This window comes from Drosophila willistoni, assembly GCF_018902025.1.
Source record: "Drosophila willistoni isolate 14030-0811.24 chromosome 2R unlocalized genomic scaffold, UCI_dwil_1.1 Seg167, whole genome shotgun sequence".
Classification (NCBI taxonomy): Eukaryota; Metazoa; Arthropoda; class Insecta; order Diptera; family Drosophilidae; genus Drosophila; species Drosophila willistoni.
Window position 1 is genome coordinate 19,981,892 of NW_025814050.1, and position 18,109 is coordinate 20,000,000.

Below are 18,109 nucleotides of genomic sequence, written 5' to 3' on the forward strand. Positions count from 1 at the left end.
TGGTTAATATTATATAATATAAGATGCTAGATAATCTTCCTTTCCAAAAAGAGTTTATTGCAAACGAGCGAAGATAAAATAAAATTAAAGATCTGTGAGATTACGAGGACAGATATCGTTCTCTAGGGGCAAATCAAAATCACTTTTTTAAAGGACATCATTCGTAAATTACAGTGGGTGGTTCTATGGAGGATATGAAAATTTTCGTAACATACATTTCACAAGATGTAACTGCCTAAAAATATATTCATAAATTACATAGATGGATCGAGGGGAAACCTTGACGGTTTGGACACCACCTGAAATGCCAGTATTTCAAATAATTTTTAACTTTTATTGATACATAACTAGTGAGTTTTCAAAATTTACGTTATTCCGAACAATTTTTGTTAAATCCTCTAGAGACAAAATGCCTTTATCCCAAAATACTAAAACTACTAACAATGAGTCGAAAATTTTGATTCCTTGACATTTTCTAAAGATATTTTCAAGATCTGTCAATGGGAATATTAATTAAAGAAATATTTTAATAAAGTAAATGGGGTATATACAAAATATAAGTTATCTAGAAGATGGCTAATAACCGTAATCCATTTGATAAAGTGATCCAGAAAAAACTAATTAAATGTTTTGAATGATTAGCTAAACGATTACACATCGTTTTGAAAAAGTCTTGTTTAACTCATTTCATTGTGGTAAAACTGTGTCAAATTTACAATTGTCAAATTGAAAATGCATGATTTTCTTCCAACTACATCAAATACTGAAATAAAAAGAAACTTTATTTGCATAATTTAATGAGACTACGAATTTCTGGTATTCATCGTTAAAAACATGTTTTTTGGAATCTTTTTAAAAAATGACCACTTGAAACTGGAAAGAGTTTTTAAAATTAAGTATTTTATATTGAAACTTCCATTTTGCGATGTTAAAATCGGTTCGGAATAACCTTGCATCCAGTTCAAATAAAGTGGTTTTGAGTTAAACGAAAACATGCCGAAAACATTGCCTCACATAACGTTATATCTCCTAAAGTTATACTAATTGGAAACAACTATTTTGGGTTGGGTTGGGTTTTAAATAACAACTAAAAGTATAAAACATTAACTAATACCTGATTACCACCAAAACTAATTATGTACCTACTTACATGTATCATCATAAATTGCATATTGAAACAAAAGCACATAATGAAGTAAGCTAGAAAAATAACAAAATACGAATACGAAATAAAAACACGACGCAAACTGAAACGACGCAAAGTGAATTAAGATTTTCTAAAGGCAACTGTGGCAACCCTGCCAGACCGATAACGGATATCGAAGAAATATCGGACGTAAAGTGGTAACGCTCGGGGATTTTTGAAGAGTGACAGCGAACAAGTGTAGATGTACAAAGAACTAAAGAATAAATTAATATTTAAATAAAGTATAATTAAACTATAAATTGCGAGTTGTTACAGCAACCATGGAAAGATCAAAGATAGGTTCCCCGGCTATGAAAATACTAATTTCTAGAAAGAAAAATTGAACAAAGTAAACATTTAAAAACAAAAATGTTATTCCATTCATTCATTAAAAAAAAACAGCTTCCATTAAATCAAAATAACCTAATAAAATATTTGATCTTTATGAGTTTTTAGTGATGAACGAAGCACCAAAAATTCGTCCAGAGTTTGGTGAATAGCTTTTTTTTGTAAATTTAAATAAATTTCTTGGTAGCAGTTGATAAAACTTCTGTCATTGTCAGGATCGTTTTTTATCAAAATTCTCCATTGCTTCGTCAATCAAGCCCATCGCTTTTGAAATTTGTTTGGAGGATAAACACTGTTCTACGAACATTTCTACTAAACCTTCCCCGAGTTTTGATAGCAAGACGCAATTATAAACAGAAGTAGGTAAGCTAGATGTCAATGTTGAAAAACGTAAAACTGACAAAAATGCAAAGGCAATGTTGGTAAAAGTTTCTATTGGCGTTGCTACAATGGCTGATTAAACAACGCATCAACGAGAATTTAACGACGCACAGTGAAAATTAGTACTAATAAAGCAGCGACGCAACTTCGAAAAAACGCAAAACGAAACGACGCAAAGCGAGGTCTAGGTGTACATAAAATCCACAATAATAGATGTCTTCTACATCCCTTAAACATCTGCTCCAAGCCAAGAAAACATTTCTTCTACTTTTTTTTGAGTATTTTATTACATTAACTAAACAACCAATTCAATCTAACTGTTGCGATTTGTTCGGGTCCATAAAACTGCAAAATTTAAAATGTTCTTCATATCAAGAACTGACTGACAACACCCACCCAGTAAGTGCAACTGGAACTGAAACTGGAACTGATGGGTTACACATTAGAGCATTCGCCTTTTTTGTTCTTCCTTGATTAAGTTGTCTCTGTGCGGTTTGCTATATAAAAACCATGTGCTGGCTGCGCATATGTTGGCATATAAATGAAGTATATAGTATGTGGATAGGAGGCAGGATATGGCGATTTGGTATCGTTCAACTGGTTGCAGCTTGCCTGAAACTAATTCTGATTCGTCATGCAGATTTCGATACATTAAATGCAATCATTTGACAACAGGACGAAAATATTTTCATCCATTGTGTCCTAACAATTGTGTGAGATGCAGTTGGGACTCCCCCCCAAAGCGTAACTAATGCATGATGAGGATATGTGTGTATGTATTGTATGTGTGTGTGTGTGTCCGATACAATAAGGTTTGACTTTTCGACATCGTCTTCATTTTGACTGTGTGAAATCGTGAAACGACACAACGCCTGGGAGCTGGCGATAATTGCTCGTTAGTAGCAATCCCTGCACATTTAACCATCTATTCTTCCACTCAGATTCATTTCCCTGCTGTGTTGGAGTAAGATGTCTGCCCTACGTTGATAAAGGAATTAAAAAAGACATTTTACTATGATTCCTTTATTAGCAGTATCTTGTATGAAATGAAGTGTTTTACTAAAAGTCGCTTTATTTGGTAAATTGAATTGGAATTGAATGGAATAGTGTAGTGTACTGAATGGGACAAAAACTTGGGGAAAAGTCAATGGAATTAATATATATCTTAAGTTTTCGGGTTCTTGGATTGAAACCAACATGTATCAAGTTTAAAAATCAATAAAAATAAAAACTGCATTCGTTGTTGTTTTGGTTAGGAATTAGAAATTTCGTGATCTGATGCTTTATATCCAAAACTATCATGTTAGTAAATTTCATGGGGATACTACAATTTTTATGAAAATGTTTCTTCTAGCGCTATATGATATAGTGGCCCGATCTTGACAATTTTCATACTTTATCTGCTCCTGCATATAAGTAGCTCAAATATCAAGTTTCATCCCGATTGATTTGCACAGACGGACGGACAGACGGACATGGCTATATCGACTCACGCTGATCAAGAATATATATACTTTATGCGGTCGGAAACGTCTCTTTCTGTGCGTTACAAACATCTGACCAATTTTCTAATACCCTCTGCAAGGGTACAAAAACATAAATAAATAGAAAATAAAAGGAATAAAATATAAAATAATTTATTTTATCCTTTAATTTCCTATTTGTTTATTAATTATTCTGTTGTCTAACAAATTTTGCTAAGACAAGTAAAAAGGTTTTTTTGCTTAAATTTATCACCTGTTCAATCAAATTTTTTCTGATTTTCACCTGACATTTTAATTCGAATTAAGTTGACAGGAACAATTGATGGAAAAAGAACCTTAAGAGCTATTTTACACTGAACTAATATTCTGTCAAGAGTGGCTTAGCTCAATTTAAAATATTTAAACATATAAATGTGAATAATTGATTACCCAATATTTACGAATAATTTAATACTTTCACATCCGTCCGTAGTCCAGTTCTGGATTAATAACATATTCTCTTAAAAGCTCATTAGATATTAAAAATGGGAAAATGAAATCAATTTGTGATTTAAAAGACGACACGAGTTCTCGACTCACAATCAGTTTGGAAAATAATGTGTATCCATTTAAATAAACTTTCTAGGAGTTTGCTTAATTGTGATAATTCAATGTGAATTGATCATCGATTATGAAAATCACAATGACTCGTTGGATGACCCCGAGCTGGCTTCAAGATTAGACATCATTTATTTTAAAGATGTCGACCACTATTTCACTTCATATTTTTACACGATACAGCCAATTTGGAGTAAGTCCAGGTAAAAGTGAATGAGGATATTTCATTACCCAATATTTAGGAAATTATTTAAGACTCCCACATAGTTCCGTAGTCCAGTTCTAGTTTAGATTTTTCGTGGTTTGATTTACCTATAGATTTTATACAACTAACTTTATGTACAAATATTTTAATTTATTTAGAAATATCACGATCTACACTCAAGGGCAGGGGAAAGTTACTTATATTTTGTAGATTTTTTTGAAGAATTCATTACATTTAACGTGATATGTCTTTATAATTTTGTTCTGACTAATTCATTTACTTCAATCCATTTAAAGGAGAAGTTCTATTAAAATTTTCTTCTTTTTAGGATATTCTTCAAAGTCGAAACGTCAAAATGTATTTAAAAAAATTCTGCACAACAATTTCTGCATTACCTTATTTTAAACCTTCCCTCGCTTTTTCCTACACTATCCATTTTTGTTTTCATTTAAAATATTTAAATTTATCTAACCGAAAGTTTTGAAAGCTTTGCTAAAATCAAATATGTATGTATGTATGTATATAGGATTCTCTATTACCTTTAGCAGTTCTATGACAAAACGTCAAAGTTTATAATGCTTCAGTACTTCATGTCACAGAGAGATTACTTGGCTAAGAAAACAAGTTAGCTGACACAATTATTTTAGGGTCATATTGTATTATCGAAAACTTAAAACCCATAACTGATTACCACCAAAGCAGTGAAAATGGGGGAAAAGAAAAGTAATGCGTTAATATCTCCTTTAAGTTTCAGGATTAAACCTAATACTTTTCAACGATCCATATCACTTTCAATAATTTTATAAAGAAAAAGAACCAAGTCATAACCCTATTATACTCGAAAGGACAAAAAAAAAGAAGGTCACAATATAATCCTTGGGGAAAAAAAAACACCGACTGTCACCTTGTCATCGTCGTGATTTTGCGGCTAATCTAGTGATTTGAACACAAAATTGACAACATTATCAAGAGATCAGAGGATGCGACAGCGGCAAAAGATCCAAACAGCCGCACCAGAAATGAAAAACAAAAAACAAAATGAGACAAAGAGTGACAAAAAAGGGAAGCTGCCGCCTTACATTGTAGTCAACGTGCCGTGCCGAAAGGTGAAAACCAAGTTGTTAACGCAATAAAAGCCAAGAAATGAAAAGACCAAAAATGTCACCTGAAAAATGCAGCCGTTCGAGGATATAATAAGAAAAGGATCGCCACAACCACCGCACACCACATCGACTCATAGGCTCATAGGCCAGGATTCGGTTTATCGACTTTGATGCCATTGTTTTAAAAACATTTGCTATCACATTGTCATGACCTCGTCCTAGTACTAGACATCGCCTTGGATGTGCGGCTAGAAGAAAGACTGCGACTCCATGGCAGGCAACGTCTCAATTATATATTGAGAAACCAAAAGGCAACTGGCCAAGGCAACGCCTCGAGCACTGCGGGAGTCCTTGATTTATGCGACGGCGCAGATCCTTGATCCTAGTCATGCAATCAAACGTAGAGAAAAGAGCAGAGCACCGATCGAACAATAATCATAATAATCACCACAAATGCTGAGCGCGCGTGCAAAATGTTAGACCTCAAAACTCACTCTGATCTCAAAGAAATGAAAATAAATGTAAATTGAATCTAAGTAATGACTGGCTGATACCCTGTACAAAATTTAAAATTGAAAATACGGAGCTTAGAAGGTCTTTGTCTTTTGTGAGATCGACTTTTGTTAACACAAAATTATTAACGAAGGAGTATGAAGTCCCCGAATATGTTTGTATGGACCAAATTTCCTAGATCGGTATTAGATATACTGACTTTAGGATAATTGTTTCTAATTATGCAAATATATTTACATATTACGGATTCTGGAAAAAACCCTCTAGACCACTAGATCTAGTGTCTTTGTGCTAGAGAAGTCCTTCTACAAAATGTAATATCTGCGTATCTATACTGATTGATCCAAGATCAGAAATGAGCGCTACTAAGCGAATTGTTTTCTCTGAGTTAACTTGCTGCTTATAAGCCAATAAATTTTCGATACACAAAAACGATTGATACTTATAATCACCTTTGTGCTATATATACTGGTTTAAGGGAAGATAAATAAAGCCATTGTGCCATTTTATATTTAAAGAATACGGATACAAAATTTGATAGGTTTAGCTCTATTTACCTTAAAAAATAAAGAGTTTCTAGATTGAAACTAGAAATTATGATTCAGGGATTCAACCTAATTGCGCAATTATGTAGAAAATACTGTAAAATGGAGTTACTTTGCTCCTATGCAATATACTAAAAAAGAAATTACTGTTTACAACAAATTTAAAATTTATGATTTTTTTGTAGGTCTTGTAACTAAAATTGTTCATAAACGTTGATAGTTTTTTCACAAAACATTTAAAAATGTGTTTAAATTTTGCGAATTCAGAATTTTGTTGCTTATTGCATACTTTAGGGGGTTATTTTTTCATGTTTAAGCCCTAGATGCTCAAAAAGTTCGTTAGCTTTAAGTAGCCGTAAAGTCCTTGAAGATTGAATATCAATCTGATGGGTATCTTTTCCTTAGACGAATACAAACTTGGAATTAGCGAGAGGTCGATGGATCAGCCTTAGACACATTTGCTATCATTGGCTTAAGATTGAATTTCGGGATGACATTTCGGAGAATATTTATTTTCTTGTCATGTCACTAATGCTTTTATGCCTAAGAAGTTCGTATTCCTTAGAGCAATTTCCAATCACAAATCCCATCACTAATCAGTACCAGACCAACCTGTTACTTTTAGTTGGGAATATACCCTTCGCCTCTTATGTATAAAGGGTATCATAAGGAAAAACAATTAAAAAGTCAAAGGAATGCCAGTGAAAAAAAAAGGAGAAGAGAAAAAGAAGTCCAAATCCATAAGCGGATTGTTTGTTCCTTCGTTCTGTATTTTTTTTTTTAATAGCCTTAAATTTTGTTGTACATTTTTGGTACGTTTTTGGCCTTATTGAAATGAGCAGCGAGGTTTTTATTGTTGCACGATTTGCGTGTATGTGTGTGTGTGTGCGTGTGCGTGTGTGTTGTGTTTGTGTATGTTGTGTTTGCCGTCTGTTGTTGTGTCTCGATCGATCGGTCGCTCTCTCTTTTTGGACGTGTTAACACAGCAATTAACTTCTTTTACAGGCTGCTAAAGAGCAAAAATTTGGGTTTGATTTATTGTGTGTATATGTGTGTGTACGAACAAACAGAAACTAATGATGACAGCTGGTCCAAGATCCAAGGATCCTGCCAAAAACGATTGTGATATATTTTTAGGCAAGGACCTAAGCAAAAGTCGTTCATAAGATTAATGAAATGAATATTCAATTTTTAGGTCTTCTTTGGTTTAGTTTGTTTATTTATATTAACACTGGAAACAGTGTGTCAACTCTTCTTTAACCCTCAACTGGTGGCAATTTACCCAGCCTTGATTTCACACCTTGTCCCACAGCGACCCCTCCAAAACTGACAAGATGGAACTAAAAGATGCACGCGTTTGGTCTTTTACCGCATACGTCACATCAACATGACACTTTCTCATTAACACGGCGGAAAAACGAATCGGGGGAAACTCCCTGAACACTTTTCATCATGATGACGATGTTGATGATGATGCTAGGCCAAGGCTTTCAAGGCGCCTGTCTAACTCCCTAGCTAATGTGTTACTTAGTTGTGGAGCGCCGCCTTCAAAAGGAATCAGATGATCAGGAGACGAACAAAAATGAAGAGGAAAAAGTAGATGAAGGGAAATCTGATACAATTGCGGAGACGAAACACATGCACGCGGGGGGAAACTGCAGACCAAGTGAAGTGTTTAGGCGTGGACGTGGCTCGTCATGGCCTGCGTCTGTCTATGTATGAAAAGTCGGTTAATTACAAAAAAACCCGAGAGAAATGATGGAACAAAAAAACCCCCGAAAACACTTGTCTCCTTTCAGGACAGTGGGACTGACTGACTCACTCAAATTTCATTGCGTTGGAGGGATGGAGGAACGGAGGGGCAACATCAAAGAACTCGGCGACTTGTATGTTTTCATTGCTTCAAATTGAGAAAATGCCCGAGCATCAAAAATATTTGGTTATCATTGTGTAAATACTTGTACTCACACATGTCTGTATGTATGTGTGAGATGAGGGGCGGTAGCTAAAGGATAACTTGTTGAGAAATCGCTACACACAAATGAAGTCCTTTCACCAAAACTAAAACACTTGAAAAAACAAAAAGTGATCACTTTGACCAATGGATAAGGCATAATTTATTATCTCTCATTTTTAATATGTTTCTTATTTATTTTCAATTTCAAACCATTCCAGTCTTTGATAGTTGATTAAAGCAAAAAATAAATATAAGTAGATAATAAATAATTCAACAATTTCAATAATTTTAATTAATAGGTACTATTAACTATTAAGGATTATAGATAAAATAAGGTATATAGCAGGATGAGGAACAGAACAAGGGTTATTCAGTCTGAAGTCCTTTGAGTATCACTTATGGTCAGCCATTAGAGAAAAGTTATTTAAGTCATCTGAACTTCTTTACTATGAGAAGTTCTTCACTTTTTAAAGTCAAGGATTCGGATTCCATTTACTTTTTCTTTGCTCTTTTAAATGTGTGTTAAAAAATAGATTTGTCGTTGTTATGTTAAATGAAAAATATTTTATCTAGAAGAAGAAATGATTATATTTCCAAGAAAAGATTGCTTTCATACAAAAAAAACTCTGGTGAGATCATTAAAACTATGTATATAGACACCTCTGCCAGAGGTAGCTGCCTTCCGCTGCCCATCTTTGACTACCCCTTTGCCTTGTGGGGGTAACTAAATGAAATAAAAGTATCCCAGATATAGGTCGATTCGATGATCCACCAATGCGATGCCGGTATTTAAAAAGAAGGCTAAACAACAAAGTATTAGACATTATTAAAAAAGAAGAACTCAAAAAAAACTTTTGAATTAAATTAACCTGTTTAATTTTTGCCTCTTATGTAACCACTACTATAATTATGAATAGACCCTTTTTAGTGTATTTCGCAAAAGTCATTAAAAAATTATAAAAACCAATGTAAAACAAAAGGAATCTAATCACTATTCTTATCTTTTTGTCATATTCTTCGAAAAATATTTTTTTTTTTTTTTTTTTTTTTTTTTTTTTTACCAATTCTTTTTATTTACAATCTGTCCTTGGACAATCAGTAAATTTGGAGATACATAAAAACATAACAGGAATAGTCGGCTCCACTGAGTCAACTATTATATATAAACTCTAAGTTGTACAGACGAGTAATTAAATCTACTTAAGTATTTATACATGTGTATTATTATATATTCATTTTATATGGTATATATATTTATATTTATGTATATGTACATATATAAAACAAAAGTTAAATCCTATTTGGAAGATCTAATATATGTAATCTTTTTAGTCTTCTTGTTGTTATATTATTAAGTAGACTTAGAGCTAATGAGTTCGAAAAATATGAAATAAAAATTTAATTTTTAATGTTTAATATGTCGAAAAATTAAAATAAATGTTGTAAGGTGATGCGCTACTATATTTTTGAATACAACTGTACAAGAAAGTTCATATAGTATACATATGTAAATTAGTTTTACAAATAGATGTAAAAAATCAGATTTTAAATGAAATGTTTAAGCCTTTAATTGAATATTAAATTCGATTACTTGAAGTAAGTATTTCATAAATATGTTCATTAATTTTGTAAATTCTGATTTAAATTAAGACAATTTATTTAAGCCAATTGCTTTAAACAAAGATCATAAATAATCTGAAACCTATGTCTAAATCTTGTAATTTATGTATTTAAGACTTTTTTACTTCAATAAGGACAACCACAACAAAAATATATAATGCAAATTTAAGTACGAAAAAAAGCAGGAAATATATTTTGATATACTAGTTAATAAAGATATAAAAAGAAAAAACAAAAATAAGACAAAAGAAAGAGAAACCCAATTTCAAAATTTAATAGATTCCGTTCCTAGTATTATTCTTAATTCATTAGTGAATAAATGAATGAATGAATTATTCTTAATTCTAAAAAACAAATACATATATCTGGGGAATCAACTAAACTACATTAGCTCCTTTTAATATTATTCTCATTAAGGAGAATTTGCATTCTGTCTACTGTTTCGTGATAGAATTTCTGTCCCGTTGAGCTGCCAATTGTTTGTTTAGCTAGATTCAATCACGTTTTTCTTTGCTGTGTAAGAAAGAAAGGGACGAATATGTTATAAATATGTCGAAAGGAGTTTTGTATGTTTAGGCCTCAGGTGTTATCTTGAGACAAACTAAAGCGAAATAGTTTGGAAATCAAAAAACTTGTCCTTTTGTATTGGCCTGACATTGGCCTGAAGCATTGTTTGATTTCGAATACATAGAGAATGAGAGATAGACAGAGAGGGAGAGATATCAGAAGGTTAGTGTTAAATGTCAAACGATTTGCACCAGCAGCGCACCAGAGGGAGCACTACGCAAAAAGAGACAAGGAGAGATCCATACATCCATCCATCCATCCATCCACAGCGTGGTATATGCAACAAAAAAGGACATTGCACCCGCTGAGGGATGAGCGTTGACAGCAAGCAGGCCAAAACATAGCACAGACTGAGAAAATTCAGCTGCTGTTCACTTGAGGTGAGCCTTGTCCTTGAGCCCAACCAAAATGTGTGTGTGTGTCCTTGTACGCTTTACGCTGGGCTGAATGTGGCCAAAGTAAATGGCATATTTTGGCCTATGCTGGTTAACCATCACATCTAGCAAAATTTCACAAAACTTTTGTGGCCATATCATTGACCTTGATGCATAAGAACCTAGAGATTCATTCCATTAGGAGGATTGTGAGGAGAAGGAGAGGCTCCTGTCGCGTTATTTGGTCACAGTTGTTCCACAAATCAGTTTTTCAGCATGTTTCTGCTTTCACGGCTCACTGGAAACACAATAATCTTAATAGGGGGGAAAGAACCACAGAGAAAAAAAAACCACTCCTTGTGTTGGTCAAATTCATTTCCACTTGATTACATTTGGCAAAGCTAAATGCATAAAGTGGAAATCATTTAAACGGAATTAATGTTTGAACAAAACATGTGAAAACTATCGCTACACACACAAAATAATCATCGTCATCATCATCATCAGTTCGATTCGCAATTCAAAATACACGTAAATATACGTTATTATTATATTTCCTCACAATTATGCCTTGCCAAAGGCATCGACGGGGCATTTGAACTCGCTTGGGGTGTGTTTACTTTTAGACAGTTGCGGCACAACTGTTTGAATATACTCGAATCGTCAAAGGTAAAGCCACATACATACTATATTGTTCTATATAGATTAGCAAAAAGGTAGAGCAGGGCGTGTGCACGCTTAGCGGGATAGTAGTTAGTTCAAAGAAAAGAACCACCAAAAATGGTTCTAGTCGATAATACAGCCAATGTTTTTTCTTCTCCAAAAGGCATTTCGATATTATTTTTCCTCTAATTGCATATATCCTTAGAGTCTTCAAAGTCTCCTCTGTTTGCAGATTCAGCAATGAAATAAATTTAAAAGTATTTTGTTAAAACTCAAAAGGTATATAAAGTGTGAAAGGAAATGGTTAAGCATTACAGAGTTTACTTCAAAATTTTGATGTCCACATAATTTTTGTAATTTTTGCAAAACGCTTCTATAATATTTTGCATTTTTTTGAGTAGACTATAGAATTTGAAGTCGTTTTTTTCAGAATTAAGAACAAAACATTTTTAAAAGAAATTTTTCTTCTGTTGTTAAGTATATTTGAAATCTATCCAGACTTGGACAATGATTAAATTCGATGTTTAAAAGAACATTAAATTAAAATAGATTTAAACTATGTAAAAAGTAGGTATGTATGTATTAGTATGTATATAATAAAGTTCAAAATTAAAGCCATATAATTTAAGTAATTTTTTCAAAACGTTTTTATACTAATTTTTTGTCATTTTCTTTGGACAATTAATGTTTTACATAATTTTAGTAAAATTAACTCTCTAAGGCTCGTGAGTTTTTAATCGATTGTCATAAAATATAACACACAATGAAAACTAATACTGTTTTGAAAATTTTAAAAATTTATTCAAGTTGGGAATAAACCAATTAAACTTTTTAACATTAAATAATTTCCCAAATGATATAGAAAATGGTCAAATAATGATTTATTTAAGTATCGATATGTGCCTTGAGGCACTCTTATTTTCAAACTGATTCCCATTTTAGCTAATATATAATCATTAAATATATTGCATGTCTTATATTATTAATGATATCATCTATGATATGTTTTGACTATATTTTTAATTGTTCAACTATTTGCAAATTATGATATTAACATTTAAAATGACTTGAGTCTTTAATTTCAAGTAGTTTTGTTTCTCAAGTAGTTGAAAAATTTGTAAGCTAACCATTTTTTAACTGCAAATCTTAAAAAAAAAGAAAATCTTTGAAGTAACGTATGTGTTTTAGGTTACTTTAAAGTTACTCTAAAGTTAGAAGTTCTTAACCCTAGTCCATCATTGTTCATTGATGACGAAAGTAAGCCAAATAAGTAAGTGTTATTTTTACATATAAGTAGATAAATCATTTTCAAAGTCGATTGAATCAATAACCATATGCAAAAAATTTGATTTTCTTTGATTTATTTAGCATATAAAATTTTATTCCGTTTCCGAAAGTCGTGTGAGTAATTTCGGAAATGCCCCTATGAAAAAGTATTGAAAAGTTTAAGCTTCGAGAGTTTAGATTCAGGAACATTTTTGAGAACTTTTTAAAATTGGTAGTATGTAGTCGAAACGACAAACAAAGGCCTAAATGTAGAATAAAACCGATGACTATCTAGGGTTAAAAAAGTCTTAGTTTCTCTAAGGATTTCTCAGTATTTCTTTGTAATCACTTAAAGTCTCTCAACTCTCAACTCTCAACTCTTTTAACTTTAATGCAAACTTAATATTTTCGATCGAATTATAGGAATACTTTCCATACTAAAACAAAAATCCTGTCTACTTCTTAGTGTAATAAGAAAATTAGAAGTGTTTCAAATACTCTCTGATTGTGAGTTTTTTAAGTAGTAATGTTGTTAGCTGTTAAATTTATTCTGAAATTAACATATTTCATTTCTGATCCTGACATTGACATTTCGGGACAAATTCTCTAATATAAATAATCTCATTGAAATTATGAAAAACTACAATAACTAAGTAGGACAACATATGCAACTCATGTGGATCGTTAAATGTACGGAATGTGAAGATCAAACGAAGCGTAGATCGTTGAGCCACTACAATAATAACAAGGAAAGGAAGTACAAGTGCCTTCAAATACATATATGTACATTATAGTAGTAGTAATACTCATATTATTTTTTTTTTGTGGCATTGTTGTTGTAGTTGGTTGTTTTTTTTCATCTTCAATGTTTTTATGTTGGAACAATTGAAAAAATAAATTGACCGAAAGTCAAGTACACACAATGAAGACGTCAGCGCTGTGGGTTATTAGAAAGATTTGCTCTCTCTCTGGATCTGGCTCTGGCGGTATTTCACTTTGATATTTTAGACAACTTGACAAAACAATCAAATCAGCAGCAGCAGAAGCAGAAGCAAAAACAACTACAACACATGTGCTCAAATGACTGTCTATTAATTTGCGCCATCTATATAGTAGTTTACAGTTATTGTTCTTACCATATTCCTCCCTTTCTACAGGTTTCCCATTATTTTTCTTTTTTTGCCCAAAATATTGTGTGCGTGTCCCTATACACAATGGTGAAATGTCTGGGGGAAATAGAGACACAAATTGTAGGCAGCTCTTTTTGACGCAGTAGTCCAATTGCCGAATGATAATGATGCACTCACTCACTAAAGGCGGCATACATGAAAGGGCAACATAGAGAGAGAGAGAGAGAGAGAGAGAGAGAGACACCGAATCGTGGTATACAGACATCTTCTCCTAGTCAAAGAAGTTGAAAATGGAAGTATGTAGTAGTAGAAGAAGAAGAAGTTGTAGGCGGCAGGTTTCAGATGAAGATTTGAACGCCTTCAATTTTCATTTCTCTCTTTTTTTGTTTTTGGGTTTTGCGGCTAGAAGAAAAGACCAAAGCAAAAACTGGGCAGAGGGGCACTAATTGAGTTGGAAATTTTCAAACATATTTTTTTGTTTTCCCTTTTTGATATTTTTGCAATTTGCCGACAAAAACCAATGAACAATTTGGGTAGCAACGAGATTTGCTCGATTGACTTTTCCCTGGTGTATCCTCCTTTTGGCATTTTGACAGCCGCGACAAAACTAATTGATTTAAGCCGTATTAGGAAGTCAAAAGAAACCACACACATAGCGTGAAAAAAAGTATTTACATAGTTGTTTTCGAAATATTTTCAAAAATTATGACTTGAAAAGATTTTTAGTGTGATTATGATTGGTTAGTCTTGAAGTTTCAGTTAGAATAGTTTAAAAATGAAAGCATTTTATATATAAATCAAATTCTTAGATACTCTTGTGTCATATTTTTATAAGTATTTGCATAATATAGTCAAGAAATTAATTAAGGAGAACTTTTAGAAATATCACAACCAATTGTGACATAAATTCAGGGAGTATTATCTAGATAGATATCTTAGATAGATATGTATATAGATAGATAGAAGGAAAATATTCCGAATAAAGTATTTGAACCAAGAAACATAAGAGAGAGCTTGAAAATTAATGATAATCCTTGAAAAGATATTGAAATTTATGAAATTTCCTTTTGAGATGAGAGTGCTTAGGTAACATATCCATAAAAGTTAAAAAGTATTTGTAAAAATTAAAAAGCTAGCTAAGAATTAATGATAATTCTTAAAAAAATTTAAAATTTATGAAATTTCATTTGGAGATATGTGAGTGCTCAGGTAATATTTTCCATAAAAGTTGAAAAGTATCTATTAAATTTTTAAAATTCAAACATTCTATTAAGTAATAAACTAAGGGAAATGAAAAACTAAATTCGATAAGGTATATAAAGAAACACATTTTGTGCAGAATCCACATTACCTTCGAAAATCTCTTTGACTTGAAGAATTTTTAAGCGTAAAATGTATACTAATCGAACCACCATAGGATATAGCACTCTTTTGACTCTTGACTCCGCCATGGTTTAAGGCGTTGCATGGGCCAAAGGGAAGAAGAGACCCACATGTGGTCAGGCACTGATTAGTGATGATCAGAGAAGAGTGAAACGAGGAGCCTTTGATTTTATGGGATGACTCCATGCTGGCCAACATTATGGTTTCATTGCCAAGCCACAAGCGAGGCGATTCACCAGATCGAATCACACACTTCACGCTTCGGGAAACCATAGGACAACGCCTTCGACTCATTGGCTCATTAAAACCAAAGACTAGGCAAAAAAGAGAAACAAACGGCGAAACCTCAGCGAATTTCATTTCCAAGATTCACATAGAATGTTTGCCATGTAATTTTCAATTAACGCCACAAGAGAATTTCCTTTTTTCTGTTGAGTTTTCCTGAAAAAGTTTTTGGGCCTTTACTGAATCTTCTTCTTCTTCATTTTTTTGGCCCATTTCGTTCCACTCCTGGACACCATTCAGTCTCATAATTGATCGTAATGTGCGATATTTTCCCTATGTTTCCTTTTGCACGAACAATGCCTGTCAACAGGGCGAAGTGTCCTGCAAGCAATATGGAAATGCCTGTTGATTTTCGTCCTCTCTCTGTCAACAGCAGGATACTGTGATAAAAGGGACATTCTTCGGTTGCATTTGTCGCGCTCTCGGCAGTCGCCCGCACTGACTCTTGGCCTGACTTACTAGATCGAACGATCGATCGATCGTCCGTTCGTTCGTTCGTTCGCTTGCCCTTTCGTCCTTTTGTCTTATCCTAGTTCTTCTTTACGATTTCCTGTTCATGATCGATCGATCTGTCGTCGTCTGCAAATTTTCTTTTATATGTCCACTTGGATTTATTATATGGCCTTCTTCTGCTTTTCTCACCTACGCTTAACCCTTTTTGTGCAAATCTCGCTTTATTGATAAATCCTAGATTTTGAATGAATCCCCCTACTCACTGGGCTTCTTAACTTCTTAGGTAGCCAAACGAAACATTATTTTATGAACGGATTTATGTTCCATCTTTATGACAAGGGTTTATGGGCTGCTCTTAAACAGGTAATTTTATATTTTTATGGTCAAGGGTTCAATCAAATTTTGCAATCATTTCTATATTTCGATTTAATAAACTGAAAATAAATATGAAAGGTCAGGCAAGATATTTATTAAATACTCAGGTAGTTTATAAATCTTTGAGTAAATAAAATATAATTTGTTTTTTCAATTTAAATATTAATAGAACTATGCCTAAGTTTTAAATTATTAAGAGAATCTTTATGGGTAATCGTCTTCTAGGTAATATGATCAAGCTAGTAAAATATGATATTATCTCTGATAAGATATTTTTCGGAATGCTTCTTAAGATTTTAACAGGAAGAACATTTCTTAAAAAGTCATATATGAGCCAGATTTTAGTTTTCTTTAATACGTAATTTGAAATTTGGCCTTTGATTTTAATGAAAAAGCATTCTTTATGTAGTCAAAGGACATTCGACAGTTTTTAACTTACTTAAAGTACTTAAAGTTGGCTAACTTCTATCATAATTTATTTAATAGTGTAGCTTAAGCTGTAGATCTATAGAGATGATTAGGAAACTATACTAGACTTTCATTGATAAGAACGATTACTATATCTATCTTATATCTCTTATGTTATCTATCTTATATCTCCTAATTCTATCTATCTTCTATATATTATTCCCTGTTTACATGTTCATAATTGAGATATTTTATTTATGATGACATAAAATGTACAAGAAAAAGAATTTGTTGTGTCTGGAATAAGTGTAGACAAAATTTGCCAATTTTAACTAAAAGAAAATATGAATTATACATAAATTTACAGAATTAAATTGATATTAATCCTCGTATAAAACGAATGCTACCCTCTGTAATATATTTATATTTTAAGCCCATTTAAAATCTGGTTTTAGCACTAGGAAAGACTGATTTTTAATATTGATACCAAAAAAAGGATCAAGCCCATAAAGCCATAGGACAAATCCAAGAGCTTCTAACCAACACTTTTAATCACAAATGTTTACACTTGGATACATCTTTCTATAGCCAAACACAAGTGTGTGTGCCTATGTATGTGTATATGAGCAGGATATACATATGTGTGTAGAAGGAGATTTACAAAATGTTTATCCAGAACTAATTTGCATGTATGCAAAAATCTGTTCAAGAAACTAGAACAAATCCAGCGAATTAACCCTTTTGTGCCCAAAGGATTACCTGGTCAAATTTTTGAGCTCCATTCAAATCCAGGATTTGAGAAGTAAATCCCAAAAACCAAAAATATGAAGCAAAAATTTTGGTGAACTAATTTTAACCTTTTGGCTCAAGGATTAAGCCAAGTAAAGGAAACACTCGCGAAATTCTATGGAAAAATAATTGTCTATGAATTTTTGATTAAAATTGCAACAGGGGAAAAAGCGAGAAAGAGAGAGTATAAGCATGTGAGAGAAAAAGAGAGAGAGAGAGATATGTAGAGCTAGTCCCATAAAGAGAGGGAGCCAAAAACTGTGTTTGGATTGGATGTAATAGATATTTTGACGCTGAAGCAACTAAAAACGGCAAATAAACATCCACAAAATCCAAAATAAAAATACAACACAACCAACACACAACAGAGGGTGTGCGTGTGAGTGTGTGTGTGTGGAACAAAATGGAACGCAGAGGCGGAGCTACCTACCAAATTTATCAGCTACCTACTTGTATTGTGTGCCTGCGTTCCGCAAT